Source organism: Coptis chinensis, chromosome 4 (genome assembly GCF_015680905.1).
Source record: "Coptis chinensis isolate HL-2020 chromosome 4, ASM1568090v1, whole genome shotgun sequence".
In the NCBI taxonomy this organism is placed as follows: domain Eukaryota; kingdom Viridiplantae; phylum Streptophyta; class Magnoliopsida; order Ranunculales; family Ranunculaceae; genus Coptis; species Coptis chinensis.
Genome location: NC_141459.1, coordinates 2,932,965 through 2,960,796, shown reverse-complemented (window position 1 = coordinate 2,960,796; position 27,832 = coordinate 2,932,965). Strand labels below are relative to the sequence as shown.

At 38.5% G+C, this 27,832-nt stretch overlaps 1 long non-coding RNA gene across 3 annotated transcripts; it reads right to left on the bottom strand.

The window, feature by feature from the left end:
* Positions 1 to 2,264: 2,264 nt before the first annotated feature.
* Positions 2,265 to 14,637, bottom strand: LOC147501213 (uncharacterized). Of its 3 annotated transcripts, none has more exons than XR_015221257.1 (7): positions 14,283 to 14,637; positions 12,193 to 14,164; positions 11,389 to 11,980; positions 11,044 to 11,291; positions 10,740 to 10,803; positions 8,736 to 10,496; positions 2,265 to 3,182 (listed from the first exon to the last, which is right to left on the bottom strand). It is a non-coding gene; the product is annotated as an uncharacterized LOC147501213 (long non-coding RNA). The 3 variants fall into 3 exon arrangements; XR_015221256.1 differs by lacking the exon at positions 10,740 to 10,803 and having other exon boundaries at positions 3,068 to 3,182; positions 8,736 to 9,762; positions 10,286 to 10,496; XR_015221255.1 differs by lacking the exon at positions 10,740 to 10,803.
* Between the last annotated feature and the right edge of the window lie 13,195 nt (positions 14,638 to 27,832).

Here is a 27,832-nt window from a genome sequence, read left to right as displayed (position 1 = left end):
AATCGTCATAATCCACATGAGCCCGGAAAGAAGTCTCTCTCTCAACATCAGAAGGCGAATACCGAGGAGCGCAGTTTCATCATTTACACGAATGCTTGTCTCATATCTCATGGGTAGGTCATCCCGAAATAATTATTTATTAATAATTTTTGACATTTTCATAATAAACCAAAATAATAAAACAAAACCAATAAAAATAATTACCGTGAGATAGATGTCCAAGGTCGCTCTAACCGCATTTTTACGAGTGGCATCAATAGAAGAAATGGGCCGGTAAATCGTCCGCCACTCGGATCGCTTCAAACCGAAAACCCAAGGCCACTCGACCGAGGGGATCTCGTGCCGGAACAAATGTGTGCACAGTCCAGTGAAACGCCGGGCCGTGGACGGGTCGGGCCAATCTAGAATTCACGCCCGACACCCAAATTGCTAACCGTATGAATGTTGCCTCAGACGACCTACACCGGGAGCAAATGACCAATAGACACCCCGAACCAAGAACGGTAGTAATCGCTCATAAGTCCGCAATGTAACTAGGTCGAAGCCTCAGAGCCAAGTCCAATGCACGCTACTCGATGACTTGCTCTAAGGTCATGTCCTTAGCCTCGATACATGGGTAGCGGATCGAGGGATACCAAAGTATGGTGTGAGCCGCCCAGAACATCTATCCCCTAAATACCACTCCATATCACTCCCACAAGTGAATACCATCCTCCTATGAAAATGAACAATGCATATCTACATCATTCAAGCCGATGTGCACAGATGTCCTCCAAGGCCTCCAAACAATAGAAGCCTCGTGGTGCTAAGCTCGATCCGGTTCGGACGAAGTTATGTTATGACCGATCTCACCGGGTCGACGCTACGACAAGTCCCGTGCAAGCCCCGAGCCTAGGCCTCTCATCGGTATACTCTGTGAGGATAGGATTTGCGAGACGAAAATACTCATAAAACCATATATACCTCTAAGAGAATGACAAACCCTCCCATCCGGGACTACCGACAACACCAAGATGTCGAGACGCCTCTATCTAAACAACGCAACAAATGACAATTATATGGCTCCACCAAAATCAATACCGCCTAACTCATGCAAGTGCTCAAAGTTAGCTAGATATCCCAAATTAATCGTGGAATGACCGTAAGGAAAAAAAAGACACCCATCAAATACATACGTAAAGCTCTTACATACTCATCAACATGTGTTTGACCATCATCGAATCAAGTGACAAATAATCTATCAAAAACTGCAATCTCAATCAAGAGTCAACGGTGTAATGTATGCAGCCTTGATACCAGAAATCCTAACACCAGCACTGTCATATGACTCCTCGGTCAGACAAGGGAAGAAAGTCATCATTTGGGCACAACTCTGGAATTCAGTGCTACATCTCAACGGATTATCTAATCCTATACTCAAACCAGATATCATGCAAAAATCTAATGGAGTGAAACCCAACTCTCCCTGAGGGAAGTGAAAAGTATGTGTACTATCCCACCATCTCTCAACTAAACCATTAATAACTCCCTAAATGTCAGTCTTATTATAAGGGATGTCAACTAGATGAGCAAAGGGAGTCGCTAAAATTGCATCTCTAACATGGTCAAGTGCACCGACTTTCTTAATATCATCCCACCACGCCCTAAGCGACGTGGGAGTGCACCAAACCGATACATAACACATCTCTCGATGTACGCAAAAATGAAACTAAAATTAAAAAAAAAAAAATAAAAATATATAATTGATTGAACTACTAAAATTAACTACTATTACTACTAATTTATGAAATTAAAATACATACCGTTGTTCAAGAACAACTCTTGAGACATGCCTATCATGAAATCTCTTAGACACCGCCTAAGATGGTCGAAATCAATAGCTTCCGCAGAAATTCAAAATCGACTTGTCGATATTGAAGCAAAGAATGGATCGTCGACCTCAACTCCTTGATTTCCACTCGGAAGTGGTTGGTTCATCATCTAGATCACCACCGGATTATCCCAAACGATGCACTCGTTTTCTTCTTCCTCATCTCCACCACTCCATCGTGGTTTGGTTATTATAGACGGATTCGTTGTTTTAACTCATTTTTTCCTACTAACTAGAGTGACCGAAGTTGAAAAAAAATTTGTAAAATGACAAAAGTCCGACTGTCGCGCGACATTAAATAAAACGCAAAGACGCCGACATTAGTAATCGAGCGCCAGACATTGTCATTGTCGACGACAGTGATATCGGGCGCTACCCGAAGACTAATGTCGCAAGGGTGGGTCCCCAATGAATTTTGCGACCACGAATTTGCGACCACCTAGAGTTGGTCGAAATTTGATAGCAAATTCTGTGGTAGCATTCTTCAAATTTGAAGAGTATGCTACCACCACCTAAAGATGCTCTTACATAGCTTCCCATGTACATGTTTCTTTCAATCACAAAACCTAAAAGAAACATATAAACAACTTCAATTCAACCATATTAAATTTAACTAACAACATTCCCGAAGGTAATTTATAAAGATCATTCCTTCCATGCTTAAAAGTAATATGATTCATTACATATATATCAGTCTTATAAACCACAAAACATCAAAAGAAATTGTCTTAACATCCAACATCTATCACATAGTGTTTTTTTCCCCAAAAATTTACCCAAAATTTCTGCCCAAACAAGTAAAATCCCATACAAATCACTTCTTCCAAACCACATGAGAGCGTGCATACAAAATATGACAACATTTAGTTCACATCCACTAAAATGTGAAACCAAGATATGACAACATATATTTAAAGTACAACTCATTGAGGATAATCGTCATAAACTATTATATAATTACGTAATAATGATGGGAAGAAGTTAGCACAAACAGTACATGGTGGACAACTAAAGAATGACATGTTTCAGGGTGCCACAAAAGGGCCTAAATGCCTAATAGGTGTTTGAAAGATTTCAACATTTTCCTAGTCCTAAAATCAATCGCTCTGCTGCTATACGCAAAATAAATGTGAAGATCGAGACGCTGAAACATCCCAATAGCACTTGGGCAAAGTGCTGCTTTTTTCTACTTTGTACATTTGTACTTGAAAATCAAAACTGCACATTCCAGTTCAAACAGGACAAAGTACACTCAACAACCAACATCAGAATATCAGAAAACACACCACTTTGACCATTCTATTAAAATAGCCTTTCTTGTTGGAGTTATCCCTCACATGAGGAGAGAAACTGGAGCTGGACAGAAACGGGCAAACTCGATATCGCTAGAAGTCGAGGCCTCAGATAGAGCGACTTCGCTCCAGAGTTCCAAGAACATAGGACCAGCAATTCAAAGTGAGTGGCCAGCGCCAGCGCCAAAGTCTTCAAATAGCGACTTCGCCAGAGTGAAGCTTACCAGGCCGACATAATTTTTGTGGGCCTTGCTACAAGATTCGCGAAATTTGGTTTTGGAGATAAAACCAAAAATCAAGGTTTTGGAAAACCTAACCTAACAGAACCAAACAAGTCGGGGATTGGAATCCGCACTAAAACAAAGAGAGAACCTTTACGCAGATACAACCCCACAGAAAGAGATAAAGAGTGATCTAGTAAGGTGAGAGACCGAAAGGAGAGATTGTAATCTTCCTTCCCATTTTATTAAGAACCGCTCTTGTGGAAGTAGGCATCATTGGCGAACCACGGTAAATCTTTGTGTTGTGGTTTGTTGTTTAACCGCTTTACATTATTATATGTTGTTGATAGTTGTTTAGTGAGTTGGGCATGTTAGTATAGGTTGTAGTTGATATTTAGATTTTGTCCGAGTTGAAGTGTTTTCATACAAGTTATCCGTGTAGTGGGGAACCGATTGGTATTGGTGTAATCCCCAACAAGTGGTATCGAGCCTTGGTTAGAATAGCCTAGGTGTTATCCTAATCTTGGTCGGGCGTGTTTGACGAAATTCCCGAGAGAAGATTTGAGGTTAAATAACTTGTAGAGATGGACCATTCCGCGAACACTTCGTATGATGAGTCCGAATAGGAAGAACTACACCATCCGAAAGCCAAGATGGAAGACTTGCTATATCGCAAGGACTTGGCACTTCCCATTGAGAATGAGGAGTAAAACCGTAAAGACCGATGAGGCCGAAAGTGGAAAAAGCTTGACGTAAAAGCCGATTGATACATTCGACAATGGATTGACGACAATCTTTTCACCATGTAGCCCAAGAGACTACAGCCTTCATATGGAAGAAACTCGAAGACCTTTATGAGAGGGAAGTCGGGTGGAAACAAAGTGCTAGTCGTTAAGAAGTTTGCGCACGGTACCAAGAAGGTTCTTCAATGTCCGAAATCTTAATGAAGTACGTAATATCATCAATCGATGCATTTGATGAAGATCAATTTGGGAGACGGTTGAGGCTTTGTTTCTATTAGGCTCTCTACCCGAAAGTTGGGAGACATTAGCGCTTTCTACATGGAGCGACCAAGGATGGAATTGTTACCATGGAGATGGCTACCACGCCTTTGTTGAATGAGGAGACTAGAAGGAGTGCAAGAAGCGACTCTTCTAACTCGCAGGTCCTTTTCACGAGAAACGGGGAGAGGTCGAAGAAAAACCATCTCGCTCTAGAGGTGATGACGTATAAATCTAGGGGTGAAGCTAGAACTCCTAAGGCGAGGGCAATGTTACTATTGTGCCACCAAAGGCCACTTCAGATATGAGTAACAATCAAGAGGGATGAGAAGAATAACCGTATACATGAAGACATGGTGCGGAGGAACGGAAACACAAAGCAGAGATATACTACCACTAGTCGATGACCTAGTGGGAATTGTGTCGGTGTGGTGTGTCTTTGTCCCGAAAACCTCATGTCGATACGAGCGGGTGATAGATACGGGGAGCATCCTATCACGTCACACCGCATTGATTCTTCACTACCTACGGTTGTGGTGAATATGGTGAAGTGAGGATGGGTAATGATGGCGCCTCAAGATTATAGGCATTGAGATGTTCATGTAGAAACCAATGTCGGCTACACCTTGACACTCAAGGATGTAAGACATGTCCCCGACATATATACTAAGCCTAATTTCGGCCGGGAAATTAGATGACGATGGCTTTGTAAACTCGTTTGGTAACGGGGTATGGAACCGACCGAGGTTCCATTGTAGCGGAGGAAAGAAAACTTGCTCTCTTTACAAAACACGGGCTAGTTTGTGTAAAGCGTAGTTTAATCGCGTAAGAAGAAGCTTCATCCGAACCGCGGGTAAGAGCGTATCGTGGTCACACGGGCATAAAAGGGATGGAAGTTCTTGCTAAGCAAAAGGCCATGCCGGACATTAAAGGTACACATTTAAATACATGTACTCATTGTTTGGTAGAAAGCAACACGGGGTATCTTTCCAAAGATTCCCGCCTCACGAAAAGGACAATCGTCCCTTGAACTAGTGCACACGCACTTATGTGGTCCTATGAGAGTGAAGTCCCACCGTGGAGTTTCAGTGACTTCTTGACATTCATTGATGATCGTCCAAAGAAAGATATGGGCCTATAGTCCGAAGACCAAGGATGAAGTACTTGGCGTGTTTGAGAAATTCCACAAAGATGGTGGAAAGAGAGACTGGGGAAGTTGTTGAAGTGTATTCGCCGGATAATGGGGCGAAAGTACATTGGGCCATTTGAAGAGTATTGCCGTGAGTCATGGGATTCGCGCATGAGCGGGCATCGTTCCCAAGACACCGCAAATGTAAATGGAATAGCGAGAGAATGAACCGCCATTGTAGAGAGGATAAGATGCATGCTATCTCACTCTAAGCTACCTAGAAACTCTTTGGGGGAAAGCAATGCGCATGTTACCGCATGTGTGATCAACCCGTCACCAGAAGAAAGCCTCTCTGAATAGTGATTATCCGGAGAGTATGGTCAGCGAGATGTTGATTATGGATACTGGTGGTATTTGGGTCGCGGGGCATTTGTGCATATTCCGAAGGATGAGAGATCCAAGCTTGATGACAAAGCCAAGCAAAGCATTTTTCCGGGTTATGGAGATGAAAAGTTTGGTTACAAACTCTATGATCCGATTAACAAGAAAGTAATCCGAAGTCGAGATGTTGTGTTCTTAGAAGACCAAACCATAGCAGACTTTGAGGAGGGTGAAAGCTACGTGCTTTCACCAATGATCTTGTTGATTCGAACTAGAAAGTTCTTACCGTGGAACGTCGCGTAAGGCATCGAGAATGCAGAGAACCATGAGTTTGAAGCTCGTGATGAGAATCCTATCGCTCATGATGGGATAGAACCTATTGGGTATAGAAGATGCGATGAGATGCATGAACCACCACCGAGCAAGCGGTAGTGCATCCTCCCCGAGGCACCGGCCGAGACGGGCAACGAGGTCCGACAGAGAGACTAGCTTCAACCAGTATCCACCACATAATGACGTGCTACTATCGGATGGTGGAGAACCTATGTACTATCAAGAGGCACTTGAAGCGTACGCATAAAGAAAAGTGGTTGAAGGCCATGATGACGAGATGGATTCTTTGCATAAGAATCACACTTATGAGTTAGTTGAGAAACCCACAGGGAGAAAAGTTCTCAAGAATAAGTGGATATACAAAGTCAAGCATGAGGAGAACAATCCTCACCCAAGGCACAAAGCTCGCCTTGTTGTGAAGGGATTCGGTCAAAGGAAAGGGATTGACTTTGATGAGATTTTCTCTCCTGTAGTGAAGATGACTTCTATCCGGGTGGTATTGGGTATGGCCGCAAGTATGAACCTAGAGGTTGAAAGCAACTAGATGTTAAGACAGGCTTTTCTTCATGGAGACCTTGAAGAAGATGTCTACATGGACCCGACCCGCAGGGTTTGAGGTCACGCAAAGGAGCACCTAGTATGCAAGCCGATAAAGAGCTTGTATGGATTGAAAGCAAGCACCGAGACAAAGTGGTACATAAAGTTTGATTCCTTTATGGTGAAGCAAGGATACAAGAAGTCCGCTTCCGATCATTGTCGCTTGTTCGAGAGATTTCCGGATGGAGATTTCATTGTCTTTATCATTGTATATGGATGATATGTTGATAGTTGGCCCAAACATCAACAAGATATCCAAGTCAAGAAAGACTTGAGTAAGTCCTTTGAGATGAAGGATTTGGGTCAAGCAAAGCGCATACTTGGGATCGCGGATCACTCGTGACGAAAAGAGTGGAAAGTTGTGGCTTTCAAGAAAGCTACATTGAGCGTGTTGAAGAGATTCAACATGGATCGCCGAAACCCGGTCGGTTAATCCGCTTGGGCCAGCCCGATTCATGACCAAAAAGAGATGTGTCCTAAGGGTGAGCATGAGCGAGTCGATGGAAAAGATTCCTTATGCATCCGCAGCCGTGGGCGCTTTGATGTATGCCATGGTGTGTACTAGACCGGATATTGCTTTCGCCGTTGGGGTTGTAAGCGATTTCCAAATCCGGGTAAAGAACATTGGGAATGTGTTAAGTGGATATTGAGATATCTCAAAGGCACTTCCAAATCATGTTTGTGCTTTGGTGGAAGTAAGCCCTTACTTGAAGGCTACACCGATCGATGCGCATGGCGGTGATGTTGACTGATGAAGTCCACCTCCGGTTATCCGGTTACTTTTGCGGGGGAGCGGTTTCTTGGCAATCTAAGTTGCAAAAGTGTGTTGCCCCCTCTCCACTACGTAGTTTAGAGCATATTGCGCCCACCGAAAGTGTTGCAAAAAGAGTTGCTATGGATGAAGAGGTTCTTCGACGAACTAGTATAAAGCGTAAAACAGTTTGTAGTTCTATGTGGCGGTCGAGGCGCCATCCACTTGAGCAAGAATCCGAAGTTTTCATTCTAGATCCAAGCACATACACGCGCGTTATCATTGATTAGAGAAGTACTTTCGAAGACAAGCATTTGTGTATCGAGAAGATCCATACCGACAAGAACGGGTCGGATATGATGACCAAAGTCTTACCGAAAGGTAAGTTTGATGTTTGTTGTGCTATTGCCGAATGGCGCAAAGACACCCTCCCGGCTGATTTGGCAATTGCATGGAGGTAGCCCCCTCACCGCTCGAGGGGAGATTGTTGAGTTATCCCTCACATGAGGAGAGAAACCGAGCCGGACAAAACGGCAAACTCGATATCGCGAAAGTCGAGCGCCAGCAAGCTGATAGAGCGCGACTCGCGCCGTGAGTTCCAAGAACATAGATGCGACCCGCCAGTGGCTGAGCCAGCAAGGCTTCCAGTCTTCAAATACTTCTGCCAGAGTGGCCAGCGCCGCCGACATAATTTTTTTGTGGGCCTTGCTACAAGATTCGCGAAAATTTGGTTTTGGAGATAAAACCAAAAATCAAGGTTTTGGAAAACCTAACCTAATGAGAACCAAACAAGTCGGAAGGATTGGAATCCGCACTAAAACAAGAGAGAACCTTTACAGAGATACAACCCCAGAAAGAGATAAAGAGTGATCTAAGTAAAGGTGAGAGACCGAAAGGAGAGATTGTAATCTTCCTTCCCATTTTATTAAGAACTGGCTCTTGTGGAAGTAGGCATCATTGGCCGAACCACGGTAAATCTTTGTGTTGTGGTTTGTTGTTTAACTGCTTTACATTATTATATGTTGTTGATAGTTGTTTAGTGAGTTGGGCATGTTAGTATAGGTTGTAGTTGATATTTAGATTTTGTCCGGAGTTGAAGTGTGTTCATACAAGTTATCTGTGTAGTGGGGGAACCGATTGGTATTGGTGTAATCCCCAACATTTCTATTGTTAGAAAACCCAACTATTAACAAGTTTACCGCCAAAACAAAATTCCCATGTACATCATGTATCTCATAATTCTCACCTGTTTTCTCTATCTCTCAACTTAAAAGCATAACTTAAAAACCAAGGACAAAACAAAGGCCTACTAAAAGCTTAAAAAGTGAAGAAAGTTGTGACAATGTAGAACTATTCTCACTAGAAAAAGGACAGCACAGGGATTAACGGGTTTCTTGCACAATTTCAAGGACCCTTTTGTACCTTCATTCACACAAAGCTCATTGTTCCCAGATAACTTCAACTTTCTCCAATCTTAGCTGAAAAATTAGCAGACAACGGTAACCTCCCAATAGAAAAAAATCTGTTTCCACATCACAATACCCTGCACTTCCTACATAATCTGAATTGAACTTCTTCGAGTTGTACGGAACAAAATTCTAAATGAGAGAAATTTTGGGTGGATTTATAACTTGGCAGCTACCAAGGCATCTAGGATTAGTCCTGTTTCTGTATGGAGGCATGTATAATTATAAGCAGTTCAAAATCCTGCCTGAAGCCTATCCTATGTTTTAACTCTATCCAGACTGCAGTTAACAAAAGCATAGATACTAGCTAGGCAGCTCAGCTGAGAGCCTTGGCGGCAATAGACACTCAAAATTCTGAATGTCCATGTATTTAATCTTTAAACCATACACCCATAAGAACAATCATCAAATCAATCTATGTTCTATTCTCTTGTAACATTTCCTTCCCAATAGAAGTCACATCCTAATTCAAGCTCTTAACCCTATAACTATGAGTCTATGACATGTATAGAACCCATAAGACAAACATCTGTTTCAAAAATACATCATCTGCTTAAAACTATCCAGGATATTATACAATGAACTCATTCCTATAAACGCACCAAAACTTCAACCAACCAACTTTGCAATGACAACCCTTCCAATATCAGCAAACATTTCAGCTTTCAACAAACTTTATCATGTTCTAAGTAAGAGCAGAACTTCTTTCAGACTAAAATGCCTGCAACCTCAAAGAGATCCTAAACTATAAAATCTAAATGGCACAACAACCCAATACATCTGAACAAACAAGAACAGATCTGAAAATGCATAAACACAATGGAACAACAGTTGCAATCATAGGAACCAGATTGGACAAGACTCAAAACAGAAAAACGGAAAATACAGCAGGCTGAAAATACACGCAACTTGGCAGGCAGTCCTGTACTAAACCAGTTCGAGTTATAAGACAAGGTTGGTACCATTGGAAAGCTTGAGAAGTCTGTTTTTCAGGAACAACAAACGGTTTGTAAAACAAAGGAGTGAGCAGAAAGTTATGTACAATCTACTGACGCATGGCAGAACCAACCAACTTGAACAATTGAAGGTATGAAAGAAAGATCCAATAAAACAGCCAGGATACATGGAGAATGATTCAAAAACATGGCAGCAGGAAAACCAATTTCAAACTTGCACCTTATCGTGTGAAAACTTCAGTAAACTTTAGTTCAATATAAGATTTCTCCTTTAAAATTCTAAATTACCTTTAACTTTTCAGTTTCCCAGAAATCACACCAACTTTCCCGCACATCTTGTGAAATACCGTTGTATGGGGTGTTCACGTTTGTTTACATTATTAGGTAGGTTCACATAGTGCATGTGAAGGCAGCACCTGTAATCCTTAAAGCGGTCCCTTAAATATCCATTTACAGCTGACACCACATGTGGTTGACTCAAATCCATATCAAACTTATCCTACAAAAAAGGTGAAAAAAGAAAGGAAACGAGAAAGAAAGAAAAAACATAAGTCGGACAAGAATAAACAACTAACACCAAACTCCGACCAATGAAATCGTCATTTTATACAGACAATTTAAACCTTACTTAAATGTACAAAAAAAAACAAAAAACAAACATAAGCTTCTTCGACCTAAAGACAGAACTATCCAAAATTCAGCTACCATACTAAAAAAAGGATTATCCAAATTATCATTTCACCTTTGTTCAAACTTGTGCTGAATCGGCCAAGAGAGTAGTCACATGGCCTATTTAAAAAGTCTCACTAGGAGGACAAGTGTGGATTTCAGTATGAACACTATTAAAAACTCAAACAGGTAAACTCACATAAATGAACTAATGCAAGGCATCTACCAATCAATTAGTAAGCAATAAACTCACTCTCATAATTAACTCATTTAAAAAAACAGACCACATTTAAGCTCTTGAAATAGTAGTAATATAATAAACTCACAGAGCTAATTAAGAGATGAAATACAATAATTAATATGTATTACTCATTTACCAAAACTTTTTCATGAAGAAGTGTGCTTGCATCACCATCCACATCCTTCCACTTATGGGCAAAAGGGGGCATGCAATACTTAGAAATGATGCCAAGCTCATTAATCCATTCTTGGCTCGGATCGCCTATAAGCCTCGTTTTCCCAGGAAGAATCTCTATTCTTGATTTCCCGCCACCCTGCTTGATGTGTTTTGTAAGATATTTATTTTTTTCCCTTCCTCTAACCCTTTTATGATTGGCTGCAGAAGCTATTTAGAACACACAAAAACAGTCAGAAGGAAGGTAAGGTATTTGTACATAATAAAAAAGTAAAACAAATTAAAAGAATGAGTTTATCGCCCATACAAGAACCACCCTTGATTGGATTGAGGCTGCTCACTAGCATATGGACGTTGAGGACGACCAGGTCCCATAACTACACAAGAGACATGAAGGGTTAATCACAAACAATAAAACCACAATGTTAAATAGAACAAAAATTAGGGCGAGAAATATAGATTAGTTTAGTAAGTGTCAGTACATGAAGATCAAGGAATCCAATTTTGTCAAATATAGATTAGTTCAATATAGATTAGGCATTAAAAAGAAAATTGTCCAACTACTACTACAATGAAGATCAAGGAATCCAATTTTGTCAAAAATCGTGCCGGAGTCTTTGGTTTGGGAATGCATTAAATTGCTTTAGTCTGTTCAATCAAACTGAAAAGAATTTTAGAAGCTCTGAAGTGTCCAACCAAAGGGCATGAACAAGGTTGCATCTCCTTTTTGTTCCAAGAGTAAGGTATCTCGAGAAAATTGATTTGAACCTTCGGAAATGAATACTAGTAGCAGTACATATCCAGTTGATTAGATGTGAACAGGTTAAGCTGTAAGCCACTGCCCTGCCCTCTGCGGTTCATGTCCGCAAAACTGCTTCAGCTTCAGCTCGTTTCCTCAACTACGTCATCAAACCAAATTTGTAAGTGAACAACCACCAGAAATAATGAACACAACCACTAAAGGATGAATCGTAGATTCTGTATCATCACTGATGAGCTATGAAAATCTAAACTACACAGAAAGAAAAAAAGAAAAACGAAGCAGCTAGAAAACAGACATGGTATAGCCTGGAAAATGTTACAGACTTCATGCTAAATTAGTCAAAGCTACCTTTGCTATATTTGCTACAGAAAATAAATCTGCATTCCGAAGATCAGCATCCCACAAATCGTTTTCTGAACATCAAATAAATTCAGTGGCGGGACAAGTGCTGCAAATACATGCACTTGTCAAATTAATCAACAGAGCGGATATAGCAGAAAGAAATATTATAACAGAAAGCTAGAGTTTGTGCCTGATGTTTTCTTCCTTGGTAACAAATTTGATGAAGACAGGACATATATTTTGAATGCAAATGGCTTCATGACCATATAGTTGCATCCACAACTGACTTATGAAGTGATAGATACATGATTTGGTCCGACAATTAGTTCATCCAAACAGTTTTAACCAATCAACTGTAGTTTGATCAATTACACTCAATAATGTAAATATGTGATGTCCAACTAAAGATTTATTCACACCTTAAGAATGAGATGAATATGGATATGGAAATAACTTACACCACTAACACTCGTTGCACTTGCACCATATCCCCATCCCAGCAACAACCAGAATTAAGGTTGCACTTGCACCAATACCCTACCCTCAACAACCCGACAGAAAATGAAAAAAATAAAAAGAGTGGGTGGGAGGGGAGATTCCCAACCAGACTTAAGTGCGTGCAATGCCAAGGCATTTGCTTGTCTAAAACTACAATATTTGAACTTTCCATATGAGACAATTCCGAGAGAGAAATTATCTGGGGTCACGGGTAACAGAAAGCGGAGCATCAGCAACAGCAAATTGAGCCCAACAAAGAAATGATTCAAGTAGACTATTTATTACTTCCGTGATAATCTAGAAACATTCTTGGGTGAAAAGAGACTGCCCACTTGGAATATAAAGAAAAAAATGAAATGGCTTTCCACCACAATAGGCCTACAAGTTTCTTTCTTGACGTCATAATAACCCAGATTTGTCGGTCCAAGAAGCACGAGAAATTCACCGCTCCTTAATTTTGAAACAGTATAATGATCAGAACAAGACAAATATGCTGTTACTTCTGGGTCGAAAAAGTACTCCTTCGCCCAATAACCCTGCTCTCCGTAGTCTTTCATCACCCATATCTCAAAGTAATTGTCACCTAATTTTCTAAAAAAACAGAGGCGCTCTTCTATCACTCCCAAAGAGCTATTTATATCCGTGCTGACTAATGGGGGAGGTTCGATTTGATGGACTTCCTCTGCAGCCATATCAAAAGCAACAATGGTCAAAGGTACACCATCTCCAGATGAGATCCAGTGAAGATGATTACTCACAAGCATGCCAAATGGATGCCTAAAGGTCTCATATGGAACACCATAATTTATCCTTCTCCACCTGCTTGAACCCAAAGTATAGACTTCACCCTGATCTTGGTCATAGTGGAAACGGATGACTTTGTACTCATTAGTGGTAGAATCAAAGCCAAAAGCAGACACTTCAACATGGAACAGTTCACGAGCCCCTCGGGGAGCCTAATGTGCTCCCCAGTAATAGGATTGCAGATGTAGTAAAACACGGGATAAGAACACTTATACTGATCTTCCTCCGAAAGCAAAGTAATCCGTTGACAGAACCAATTACTTGTAAAGTCTTTTCAAATTCCGGTTCCTTAAGAAATTCAAGAGAGTGGACTGGTGCTGAAGTTTCAAGATTATCAAAGACTTGATGATCAATGAACCAAAAACCACTCATGCCATCACAAAGGACAACACAGGGAGAACAACAATTTTGGATTGCCCATCGGTAATGAAATTCAGCGAAATGAGGGTGTCCGATTAAATCGTACCAGGTTTTGCATACCATTCTGCATTGAGAGGACAGGGATTTTACTGGTATTCGACATAGGATGTTGACTATGATATCACCTGGAAGCTTTGAGAATAGTTCCCCACTCATCTCCTGCAAAACCCATAGGTCTATTTCTTCTCCTTCTTCATCCTTTAGACTTTCTTTTTCTTCTTCTTCTTCTTCTTGATCACTTATTTGTGTTTGGGTGCTGTAGAGGTTAAGGAAGAATAAACTGTAAGTAATGTTGCAATTTATGAGCATCATGCAATCAGAGTTCATGAAGAGAAAATGCACAGAAAGTAAAAGAAAGAAAGACAATGTGTTACCTGCTTGCTAGTCTACCAATATTCTTGGGTGAAAAGAGGCTGCCAAGTAGTAAAACATGCGGAAGATCATATTCACAATCGTCATGCGGAAGACCATATTTACAATCGTCAGTAATGGGCAACAAGACAGGCTGACAAGTTTGTTGCTTGGCGTCATAATAACCAAAATCTTTTGGTCCGTACTTGACGAGAAATTCACCATTCTTCAATTTGAACACATTTTGAGCACACATATAGTTATGAAGAGTACAATTCAGCACCTGCGCATTAAATTTGTATTCCTTAGCCCAAGAACCCTGCACACCATAATCTTTCATCACCCACATTTCGAACTCATCGAATTCTTTCATATCAATAAAACAGAGTAGTTCTTCTATCACTTTCATAAAAGCCTTTAAGGCGGCCTTGTTCTTGCTGGAAAGGAGGAGATTCAAATTCACAGAATTTCTCCGAAGCCACATTGAAAGCAAAGATAGATAAGGGCCCATACTGTTCAGACGAAATCCAGTGAAGATTTCCATTCACAAGCACGCTAAATGGCTGTGTTTTATAAATTTTAGGAACATGGTCTTCTACCCTTCTCCACCTAGTTGTGCCCAAAGTAAAAATCTCGGCACCGCGATGGTCATCACGAATGCGAATAACTTTGTACTCATTAGCAACCGAATCAAAGCCAAGTGCTGCAAAAGCAATATCAGTAAATATACAAGTATCTTCCGGGAGCTGGAAGTGCTCACCAGTGATAGGATTGTAGATGATGTACTTCCTTGGCAAGTAACTACGATGGTGATGTTCCCCAAAACAGACTAGTCCATTAACAACACCTATAATTTGAAGATCGCTAAATCCAAATTCAACTAAGGGATAAGTTTCGACATCGCTGCTGACTACTGATGTTTTAAGATTATCAAAAACTTGATGATCGATCAATCGTAATTCACTATCATCGCAGGGATCGAGAAAGAGCCCAAGACATGGGGAGCAGCGGTTCTGAATTGCCATTTGATAATGAATTTCTGCGAAACGAGGGTGATGGATGAAACGGTACCAGGTTTTGCAAACCCATCTGCATTGAGAGAGGGATTTGAGAGGTAAACTGGAGAAGATGTTGTCAAGGATTATATCACTTGGAAGCTTTGAGAAAAACTCTCCACTATTTTCCCGCAATTCTCGTAACAGGTCGTCCAAGTTTAATAATTCTTCTTCTACATCATCATCATCATCGTGTTGGACTTTTGTTATTTTCATGGTACAAAAAATTCTTCACTAGTATGGCGGAGAGAAATGAAAGAATATGTGGGTTTGTTGTCAAAATATTTAAATAGGAAGATGTTGTCTTGTTGAAACTTTTGGTATTTTTTTCTCCCCAATTTAAGCCCTATTATTAAAGGAAAAGATTTCTGTGTTTCATTTTTATTATTTTACATTAAAGTTTCTAATTCTACATCAATTAACTTTTAGTCAAAATTGAACCAAAAGAGAGCAGTGCGACTCACACACGGGATCTGTCTCAATGTTGCTCCATGATTATCATTCTAGAAATTGGGCTCTAGACACTTTCTTTAGTGTGTTTTTTGTTTAGAGAAAGACCAATATTATCTTTTGATTCTACTCCAATTTTAGCAACACGTCATTTTTTGGGTGTATTAACTATTTTTAAAACTTCTTATTTTTCTTTTTTACCCTTTTATTTGTAACTGTCAATTTCTTCTACAAATAAATAATACAAAAATCTAATGTGCGCAGGCTGTACGTGTGTGTGCCAATCGAGGTCACTCATCAGGCAAGGGTGCGTGTGTATTGCTCCAAGATGTACTGCAATAAAATAATACAATTGTCTTATAAAAAAAAAATATTTGTCCTTTCACAATTTCACAATTTGAATTACATCAAGCTTAAACATGTTATTCAAAATTATCAGAGATGCATTTTAAATTGTTAAAGCTGTATTGAAATTAGTTGTAATCAACATATATTTTTTTTTCGTTTTTGAAGTTGATGTTTTCCACATTGTTTTGGTCTATCCAGAAATTTATCTCACTTTTAATTGAAATTTTATAGATTTCGGATGAATTTTAGTTATTTTGATTAACCCACTATTCTTTTGGTAACTAATTTAGTACGTAGTTATTTTTTGTTGGTAGTTGGTTCTTTTAGTTGGGACTAATAAAAGAGGTCAAAATTGTAAAAATCAGTCTGAAATTTGAGACAGACGTCAAATTTCAGTTTTTATGGAAGAAAAACAAAAAAAAAGTTTGCTATTTCCTCTAAACTTAAAAAAGTTGCGTCTGTGTACCTATACCCAATTTTCCTGGATTATCATTTAGTAGGTCTGTGTAAAATCATGGGTCTTTTGCATTTTGGTCCTACTATTAATAGCGAAATTAGGGTTTGATCCACAATTAATCGTTTATTACAGTTTGGTCCCAAATTGACAGAGGTTTGTCTATAATTTCTTAATACCCAAATTACTCTAACACGTGTACTGCACATGAAACTAATCAACGGTCATGTTTTGATCATCTATCAACTTCTTCATTTTAGATGGACGGCTCATGTTCGGGATTGTTCGCCCACGAGTGCTCGAGATGACCGTAGATTAGTTACGCGTGTCTAAATCTTGGTCATTGATCTTTTAGCGGGAATGACGACCCTAACCACTAACCACTCTCTCTCTCTCTCTCTCTCTCTCTCTCTCTCTCTCTCTCTCTCTCTCTCTCTCTCTCTCTCTCTCTCTTCAAAGAATTAGGGTTGATAATCTAGGGTTTTAAGTTAAAAGGTTGGAGAAGTAAACTTAAACCATCATCATCTTGTATCAGTTCAGTAAAATGGTTTAGAGAGTGAGAAGGTGGAGGTGGAGCAGACTTGAAGTGAAAGATGATAGTTTGAAGAACGAAGTACTAAAGTAGTTGAAGATCAATCTGTTTGAATACGAAAAGGAGTTGCTTTGCTTGCTTTGCTGGTATATTTCATCGTTTCCCTTTCTGCTATGCTTGATTCCTTACTATTTTTTGAATGTTTGTACTTTATTCGTTTTTTGCATGTATTTTCAAATTTGAAATTCAAATATTGGACCAAACCCTAATTTTAAATTAAAAATTGGGTTTTTTTTGTTTTAATGAAATACCCATGAAATAAATGTTCAACTGATGAACTTTTGTTTGTGTTCAGTTTGTATTAAATTGTCTTGACCCAACCATGCATGCATACCCTAATTGTTGTTATCTAATTTTTGTTAAATGTTGAAAATCACTTGTCTCACACAGATGGGGAAAAGTAATGCTAAGGGTAAGGGTAAGATTAGGAATGTTGGAGAATCTCCACATCATAGGAGAGGTAAGGATTATCCAAGACATTTAATGTGTGCAGTAATGTTTGGGTATAACAATTGCTCTAAGGATGAGGTTATGGTTGCTTGAGCTTATGTTGATGAGCATAAGGATGATGTTTCTCTTGAAGAACTCCATGCTTATTTGTTTGAATGGAAAGACAAAGTAGAAGCACAAAGGGTTGCTATAGGACTACCATGTTCATTTCCAGAAGAAGATGAAGAGGAGGAGTTAATGAAGCAGTGTTGGTTTGACTATATGAGGGAGTGTTGCAGTGCACCTGATAGTCCTGAGGCTAAGGCTAAGGGTAAGGGTAAAAGTAAAGGTAAGGGTAAGCCTAAGGCTAAGGCTAAGGCAAAAGAAGGATCAAGCCAACCTGTAGAGGTAGTGCAGGCTTTAATGTGTCCTCAAGAGTATGAAGCTTTTCAACTTTCACTCAAGAATAAAAGGAAGAAGTGATTGTGCTATGTGGCCCTTGTTTGTGGGATGATTTGCAGTTTGATGTTGTCTATGTTTATATTTGTTTTATGTTCAATCAAATGACTTGATGTAATCAAATGAAAGTTCATGTTATGTTGTTTCATGTTCAATGAAGTTTAATCAAATGACTTGATGTAATCAAATGAATGTTTCATGTTATGTTGTTTCATGTTCAATGAAGTCTATGTTTATGTTTGTTATTCAATCAAGTTTATCATGTGTTTAATGAAATGAATACTTGAATGAATGTTGGTACCCATGTTTATGTTTCTTATTTTGTTATTTTGTATATATGTATATGTATCTATCAGTTACATGACTCCTCTGATGGGTGAGAGGGACTTTATTTTGCACTATAATGGGCTTTGGGTCAAGCTGATTCCTGGGAAGATAAAGTTTTCTGACTTTAGAGATGGCACACAAAGTGCATTAGTTATAGATGGTGATGAGATGTGTTACTTAGATATGCTTAAGGAGATCAAGATACATATTGGGGATGCACCTGTGTCATGTGTGATATACATTAGTAGGGGCATTTGTGTTCATTCAAGTCTGATGGTGAAATGTTGTCAATGTGGGATCTTATTAGAGCTGAGAGGGATTTGAAGCACCACTTATTTGTGTCTATGGTTACTGTTGACATCACCAAACCAAACCTAGTCCATGTCCATTTAAGTCCATTAACTAATGAGCCACATAAAATCCCATCTAAAAAGCCCACTTTACCTTCTTCCCCTTCCCTATCAACTTTAAAATCAGCAACCAATGTCTATGAACTAAGGACATCACCTAGGTTTGTTTCCATTCCAACAATTCCAAAATTAATTACCACTCACACTGAAGTTAGGAAATCAATTACCACTCACACTAGTCCAGCACCACCAAAAAACAATTTTGAGCTGAGGAAATCCCCTAGACTCAACCATGTCATTAATTTAGATTCCTCACCACCCACTATCAAATCAGCCAAAAAATTGAAATTTTGCACTCCAGCTACCAAGGTTAGGCTTCAACCTGTTAGTGAACCTAGGGTTGAAGAGCCTGTTGATGTGGATCATGTGAGTAGTCAGGGTGAAGAGATTGTTGATTGTGGTATGGCTTTTGAAGATTTATATGACAATAAGGTTGAGGAATTTGATGCTGGAGTTAGTGAAGATGATGAAGTTGATAGGGTGCTGGAAGTTGGGCATACATTTGGCCCTCATGTGCTCATCCAGAATGGTTATATAAGTGTTGTTTCATCTGACTATGAAGATGAAGAATTTATTCTTAATGATGATGAAAGTGACAATGGTAATGATGTGGTACCTGAGTTGGTTCATTCTGAAAATGATGTGAGTCATGATGAAGTTAGATCTTTTGTTAAAATGGCTAAGAACCAATATGAAGCTGAAGACAATGAGAGAAATGATGGCCTAAAGAATGCAGTGGTTGGTATGCAATTGGTTGATGGGATGGAGTGGAAGACACATAAGGAATGTAGGCAATTCATGAAGGATTTGGCAATTGATCAAAAGTTCACTTACCACCAGATCAAAAATGACAAACAAAGATTGAAGTTAAGATGTAAGGATTTTGAGTGCAGGTGGAGGGTATTTTGTAGTTTATCTGGTAAGCATACTTTTAAGTTGAGGACATTTGTACCTACTCACACTTGTGAGGCTGATGAGACAAACAAGTATGATCAGGCCAAGACCCCTTGGGTAGTTGATAAGTTAGAGGAATATGTGAGAGCTCATCCAAATTTGTCACCAAAGGAACTCATGGCACAGGTGCTATATGAGTTTGGGGTTGCTATTTCATATTGGACTGCTTGGAGATCAAGGTCTAGAATGTTGGAGAGGATTAATGGAAACTATGAAGAGAGTTATACTAAGATATCTGTACTGAAAACACAAATACTGCATAGGAATGAAGGATCAATTGCAAAGTGGTATAGACATGGGGAAACAGGTGAGTTTGTTGGATTTTTTCTGGCATATAAGGCATAATTGGATGGCTTTGTTAATGGATGTAGACCTATCATTGGTCTGGATGGTACATTTCTCAAAGGCAAGTATGGAGGTTGTGTGTTGATTGCAATTGGTCTAGATGCAATGAATGAGCTCTTTCCCCTTGCTATCTACATATGCAAGGGTGAAGATAAGTTCACATGGAATAAATTTTTACTCAATCTGAGACCACATGTGAACAAGCATGCAGAGAAGTTGACATTTATCTCAGACAAGCAGAAAGGACTAATAGATGCTGTTCATGTCAACTTTCCTGAGTCTAATCACAGGTATATCATATGTGTTTATATGTTTTAAATTGCTCTTGAACTGCTAAATTACATTACAAGTATTAATTTTGTGTATTGCACTTTGAATGTTTGGTTTAGGTATTGTTTTATACATATGTATAAGAATTTCAAGCAAATTTTTAATGGTAACTATTTGGAAAGTTTGAGTTGGGGTGCAGCAAAGTCATATAAAGTAGTGGAACATGAAATGTTTATGGATCAGTTGGAGGAGGATGAAGTTGATGCAAAGGTGTGGTTAGAAAGAGAAGCCAAGAGTACTTGGGCTAGATCACATTTTGACCTCACATCAAAATGTGATGCTATAACCAACAACTTTAGTGAGTCCTTTAATGCATGGATTCTAAAGATTAGGGATAAACCCCTCATTAATTTTGTGGACAAGTACAGTTTAGTAGTGATGGGGTTATTGCATGATAGAAGGCTGCTTTCTATGGAGATGGATGATAATGATTTGATTCCAGCTATTGTTCTTGTCATTAAAAAGCTAGAGAGGAAGTCTCCTAGGTACAAGACCCATGGTGTGTCAGACACTGCATATTGTGCCATTAACATTAAGAGTGATAAGAAGTTTATAATTGACTTGGTTGACAAAACATGTACCTGCATTGTTTGTCAAATGACTGGGGTACCTTGTGTTCATGCTATATCTGTTATCAAGCAATTTAGACCCTCCAAAGAAAGTTGGGCAAGGTTAGTGTCATTTCATATTTTCATTTGTCCATTTTAGTTATCATAAAGTTGTATACTAATGACTTTTAGGATATGCAGGTATTGCAGCCCATATTAACATGTTAATGCATTTAGGGCAACTTATGCTGGTTGGATATTTCCCTTTGACAATGTAGATGAATGGGGCAAGGTAAAATCTCATCTATAATTAAGTCTACTTGTAATTTATTATAAAATATAGTTATATACTTATAGGTTATGCCTGGTGATGAAGTCCTACCTCCAAGTATTGAAAGGAAGGCTGGAAGACCTAGAAAACAAAGGATAAGAGGTTATGATGAAGAGAGAGCAACTAGCAAGAGAAAATGCAGAAAATGTAAGGAACCAGGGCATAATAGTATGACATGTCCTCATGGTAAAAGTGGGCAAAATGGAAAGAAACAAAAGAATACAAGTGACTGCAATGAAATTGAAGGTGGGGTGGAGGCTGAAGGTGAAAATGTGGAGCCTATTGTTGATGTGCAGTAAACAACAAGAAGACACTCAAGTTCACAATGTTGATGATATACCTAGAGCAACTAGAGGTGGCAGAAGAGGTGGTAGGAGGGGTGGTAGGAGAGGTGGAAATCAGAATGTCAATGTGGACCAACCACCAAATGAAACTCAGGTTGATAATGTGCAACATAATGTGTACAATGAGATCCTTAGAGGTGGTTCAATTGGTAGGAAAGGTGGTAGAGGAGGTGGAAGTCAGAATGTCAATGTGGACCAACCACCAAATGAAACTCAAGTTGATAATGTGCAACAGAATGTGGTCTTTAAAGGTGGTGGTAGAGGTGGTTCAGCTGGTAGGAGAGGTGGTAGAGGAGGCAGAGGCAGAGCCACTGGTAGAGGAGTGGGTTGGTGGATTGGGATTGATGAAGAAGAGCCAGAAACAGCCTCCACACCAGGACCCTCAAATCTTACACCTACTCTCAGTGAGTGTTTAACTCAATCTCAGCCTTAGTAGGTATGGTTCTGTTGGTGTGTGTGTTTAGACACTGATGTATTATGTTATGTCTATTTTGCTTGTTTTGAGATACTTGGTAATGGTTTGGTTATGTACTATGTATGATGTACTTGCACATTTCTAGCATTTTGGTGGTATTTTGTTTTGTTGCTTGTTTACAAACTAGCTTAAGCATCTGTACTGGCTCTGTTTGAATGAATGAATGAAGACTAAACATGTTTTTTAAAGTTTTGTTATGACTGTTAAAGTTTTGTTATGACTGGTATGTCTATTTTGTTATGAATGAATGAATGAAGATTTATGTTTATTCATATAGAGTACTGATTACATCCTCTCTGTCTCTCACACTCTCTCACAGTACTCTCACACAATCACACAATCACAGTTAGGTCACACCATCTACATTAGTAGGTAGATGACATTGTTCACATAGGAGACAACCCTTGCAGATAGAAGATTCTTCCTTGCATAGTTGACAACTAGTGCAATCATCTCTTTGTTTGAGTAAATCTCCTACACAGCACCACAACCATTCCTTGAGCACCTAAGAAATTTTTTCTCTAGGGTTCTAGTCTCATTGTACTCGATAACCACACGTATAAAACCACAACAGTATGCTTTAGGGCAGTGAACACCTATGTAAGAGCATGTTGAAGCATAATGCCCTTCTTCTTTGCAAAACTGGAAGACCTGCAAGAAAGTATATATATTAGTGAATAGTTAGTATAATATTTGGTCTAATTAGGCTTTGGTACTGCCTGTATATGCCTATTTTAGTGTTTGGTCCTTCAAATCCACCATTAATGAAATTTAAAACCTTCGAGAAAGGTTTCAAAACTTACCTTTGGTGGAGAGAAGACTACAACTGAACTTCCACCCATCTTAGTTTGACTATTTGAAGAGGATAAATAGGTAGTTTACTTGTGGGGAGGTGTTTGCAAACAAGATGTGGCTGGTGTAAGAAGGCCTTATATAGGTGATGTAGGAGACTAGTACCAACAGCTAGTGGATTGGGATCCTTGGATGTATTTTGTGATTTGGCCAAGCTAATTTGATGATGTATGATGATGTAAACAAAAATAAGAAATCACGTGGCTAACATGCGCAGGGTAAAATTACCATTTTCAAAAATGCTACCATGTGCCCACTTTCGACCATTTGCTACATTCACAATCAGTTAATTGTAATGGCAAAGCTCTGTCAATTTGGGACCAAACTACAATAAACGATTAATTGTGGACCAAACCCTAATTTCGCTATTAATAGTAGGACCAAAATGCAAATGACCCTAAAATTATCAGGTTCTGGGTTTAATCTCCCTGCCCAAAAAACCGGTCTATTAAAACTCCCCGTATGGATACGAACAAACTCACGTAACCTCTTTCCTTTTCAAAACCCCAAATTATCAGCAAAAACAGACGAAAATACCCCTGACACCACTACCCTTTTTCTTTTTTCCTTTCTCATTTTCTCTCATTTTGTTTTTTTCAAATACGAAATTATTCTTTTCTTTCTCTCAATCAATTTCTCCTGAAATTTGTTGTTCTCCAACTAAGCAAATCAGATTTGAGAAGCAATATCAAGATTTGATTTTTTTTTTCTTCCACTCAAAACCAGATCTGAGATTTGAAAATTCTTATGTAAATTTAAATTTGCATAATGACATTGGTATGTAAAAATCAATTTATATATGTAAATTTAAATTTGTATAGTGACATTTGTATGTAAAAATCAATTTACATATGTAAAGTTAAATTTGCATAGTCATATTTACATAGAGTCACGGGATCTACTGAGAAAAATCAATATGTAAAAATAAATTTGCATACTTAATTTCTATGTAAAAACAAATTTACAGTCACAGGAACCCAATTTATTCAAATTAGGAAGAAAAAAGAAAAATCAATAAAACAAACACAAAGATTCTTAACAATCAATCGAAATGAGAAAGAGATTGATTCTTCATTGTTTCTTCTTTGTGAACCCAATGTTTCTTTATTGTTGAAAAAAATTTCTTTTTTGCCAAACCTAATTTCTCAAAATCTAACGACATCGAACTTGATTGAAGGAGAATCCAAGGAAATCGAAACAAGTTGAAGGAGAAAGGCAAGGAATGCAAATAGGGTTTTTCTTCAAAAGGTAAAAGAGGAAGAGAAAAATATCATAAAATGAGAAACATACGTGATTTCTTTCCCAATCTCAAAAATAGGGAGGTTATGTTATAACACATGGATAATAGGGAGGCTTTATGATATGGGCCAAAGAGAGAGGGTTTATATGAACCCAGATCTAAACCAGGGGGCTGAGGCCCATTTCTTGGTAAAATTATTGAAGGAAACAAATTTCCACATCCTATTTTAGTATACTTTTACATATTTTTCCATTTTCTTCTTATTAGTTTCGGATCCAATATACCAAAATGATTTTCACTTGTGAAACCAATCAATCTGCCGTGATTTCTTTCCCTTTTCCCTTTATATCTTTCTGTTTGTGGATCCATCAACTTAACTCCTCTAATATTTTTCCATCTTTTTTTTTTATTCTAAACCAATCATGTCAAGAAGTTTTTATTACAAATGCTTTTTTTTTTAGGCTAGGATAGATATTAAAATGCACATTAATTTCCATCACAGTACTAATGCTACTATTTTAGATGCTTCTCTTAGTTCTCACCATTGCATTGTAGGCAGCACATTTCCGCCCATTAGAGCATTCCCAATGCAAGCAATTTTTTTTCACCTCCACGTAGGACTATTTCTCCTCTATTTTCCCTCTTTGCTACTTTCTGGTGAAAAACAAGAAAAGATTGCCCAATGCAGATGAGGTGAATGCAGCTGTGACTTTAAACCTCGGACGGAATGTTTGATTATGTCTAAATGTAAAAATAAAAAAAAATGTGTCGGACGGAGTGAAACATCCCGTCCGAAGTTAAAAAAAAAATCGAAAAAACACGCGGGACAGAATGGAATGTTTCATTCTATTCCGGAAAAAAAAAAAAAAAAAAAACAAACACACACACACACACACACACACACACAAGATGGAATAAAACATTCTATCCGAAGCTGACAACTCAGTGAAAATCTCAGTAGCGAACGCTACTCTCGTTGTAGCTTAGTTACAAGTCACCGACTTTGTCATCCTTGCATTTTTTGGTATTCAAAGGTGAAAACTCTCAATTTTCCCTCATAGTGATTTGCAATGGGAATGCTCTTACACAAATTTCTTATGCTAGTACCAGTACATTGCATTTAATTGCATTAATTGTATTTTTAGACTGTATTATTTATAAAAAAAAACACACACACACACGATCGTCGTGCATATTGTCTAATACCATTTATGATTTTAATTGTATTTTATTGAAACATGATATCATTACCGTACCATTGTGTTTTTAATGATATTGTACTACGAAAACATTATCGAATGGGAGGAATGGACAAAGCTCACTCTGCTTCAAGTAATACAATGAATAAACTACACCATTCAAGCATATATACTAAGCAGTTTTATGAATTCAAATTCAGCAGAGATTGGTAAATTGGTTACGAAGCATAGACATGAGTGATTTCAACTGCATATTTGCATTTCATTTTTTTTTTATATATATAAGGATATCTGAATTTCATTAGTTGCACTAGGCAATGCGTATTCTTCCTAGTCATAAAGATGCTAGTGATTTGTCCAAACTTTATTTACACAAGTTAAGTTTAGGGCTTGTTTGACTTAACCCCCCAAAAGTATACCCCCTTTTGAGATAACCCTCAATTTTGGAAATCATTACTATTGTCCCCCACTCCGTTAATTTTTTGTGTAACAGACGTGAGTATTTTGTATATTTACAATTTTGCCTCTATTTCAAATTTGTAACCCCCCCTGTTTTTTTTAACATATGTTTTGTTTTTGCCTCATTTTCTAATCACCTTTTCATTTTTCTCACCAATCAAATTCAACAACCCTCTAATTCAACTTCCATCCCACCCAGAACCCAATATAACTTAATTGCGCTACACATATATCATAATGTCTAACAATCATATAACACCAATAAACAATAATTTGCAATATGATTAAATTATAACGAGTCGAAATGAAAAACCCACAGGGAGGAATTCTGCTCCTCATCAATTCTTCTTCTGCACGGACAAAATTTAACTCTCTCTCTCTCTCTCTCTCTCGTGTTGTTGAGGAAAGTATTGTGGTGATTGGTGTGGTGATGCTGCTGTGTTGGTTACAGGTCATGACTGGTGGTAAATTGATTAGGTGGTGGTGACTGGTTTGTTGTAGTGATCGAAGACAGTGGAGATGATGGCATGGTTGTGCTGACTGGTGTAGTGCAGTCAGGTTCGATGTTGAGAGATGGTGCCGAAGGTGGACTGTGTGGTGAAGACCGTGACTGGTGCAGAGTATTGGGTGATGATGGTGATTGCTGATCTGTTGATGACTGAAGCAAATGGTGTTGAAGGTGTGGAGATTTTAAATTGATTGTGCGGTGATTGCGTGGAGATTATGTGTGGTGGTGTTATGCCATCTGTGTTGTAGAGATTGTTGTAATTGGTGGTAGCGATTGTTGGTGGTGTACGACGGCGGTGTTGTGTACTTGTATGTGAATTGTTGTGGTGACTGGGACTGGAGGTGGTGTCGATGTTGTGGTAATTGGTGAGATGCTGATCCCTGCACTGCTAAGAAGTTGTGACTAGAAAAGTATAGAGTGGGTTTTTACAAAGACAAAACATATGTTAAAAATGGGGGGTTTTAACAAATTTGATATAGGGGCAAAATTATCAATATACAAAATACCCACGTCTGTTACACAAAATATTGACAGAGTGGAGGGCAATCAGTAATAATTTCCAAAATGGGGGATTATCTCAAAAGGGGGTATACTTTTGGGGGGTTAAGTAAAAAAAGCCCTTCAGTTTATGACAAAAGTTGTTATACTTCTACACTCCAAACTTGCCATTACTCGGTCCCTCTAACTCACTAAACTCTTTTTTGTCTCTTCTATTTTCTAGTTCCTTCTTTTTCTCTCTCTCTCAACTAATAAACTACCCACTCTCTCTCTCTCCCCAAACTAGGGGTGTTAAAAGGGTCGGGCCGGGCTAGCCGGACCCTCAAATCATAAAAACCCTCATGATTGAGGGCCGGGTCAGCCCGCTCCTATTTTGTATTAAGGGCCAGGTCTAGTACGGTTATGACATGAAAACTCAAGCCCTTAACCCACCTCTCGACCCTCGTTTTTTAGGGCCAAATGAGGGCAGGGTCAAATTATACATTACTAGTTTACTTAATTTTTTTGGTGATTTTTTATATATTTTTATCATACTTTGATTATATATATATATATATATATATATATATATATATATATATATATATATATATATATATATCAAATTTAACTAAGTATACAAACTAATTCGTATGCTTTTAGAAAAAAAGAGATAGAGATGGTGGAAGAGATGATACTATTAAAACATCTACATTTTTCATACTTAACTATGTTGTTAGGTTGGATTTGCTTTTATGTATGACTTATATACCTATCATTCAATCAATTACATAAAACATATATATTATGTTATAATATATCCTCTATTGAAAATTAATTTAGTGATTTTTTTTATACAACTTAGATAATTAAAGTATAATATATAAATATAATGTAAAATAACAAGAAAATGTACGAGGGTTGGTGAGGGCTTAATGAGGGCCGGGCTCATGCTTCAAAACCTAGGCCCTAGCCCGCCCCTTATAG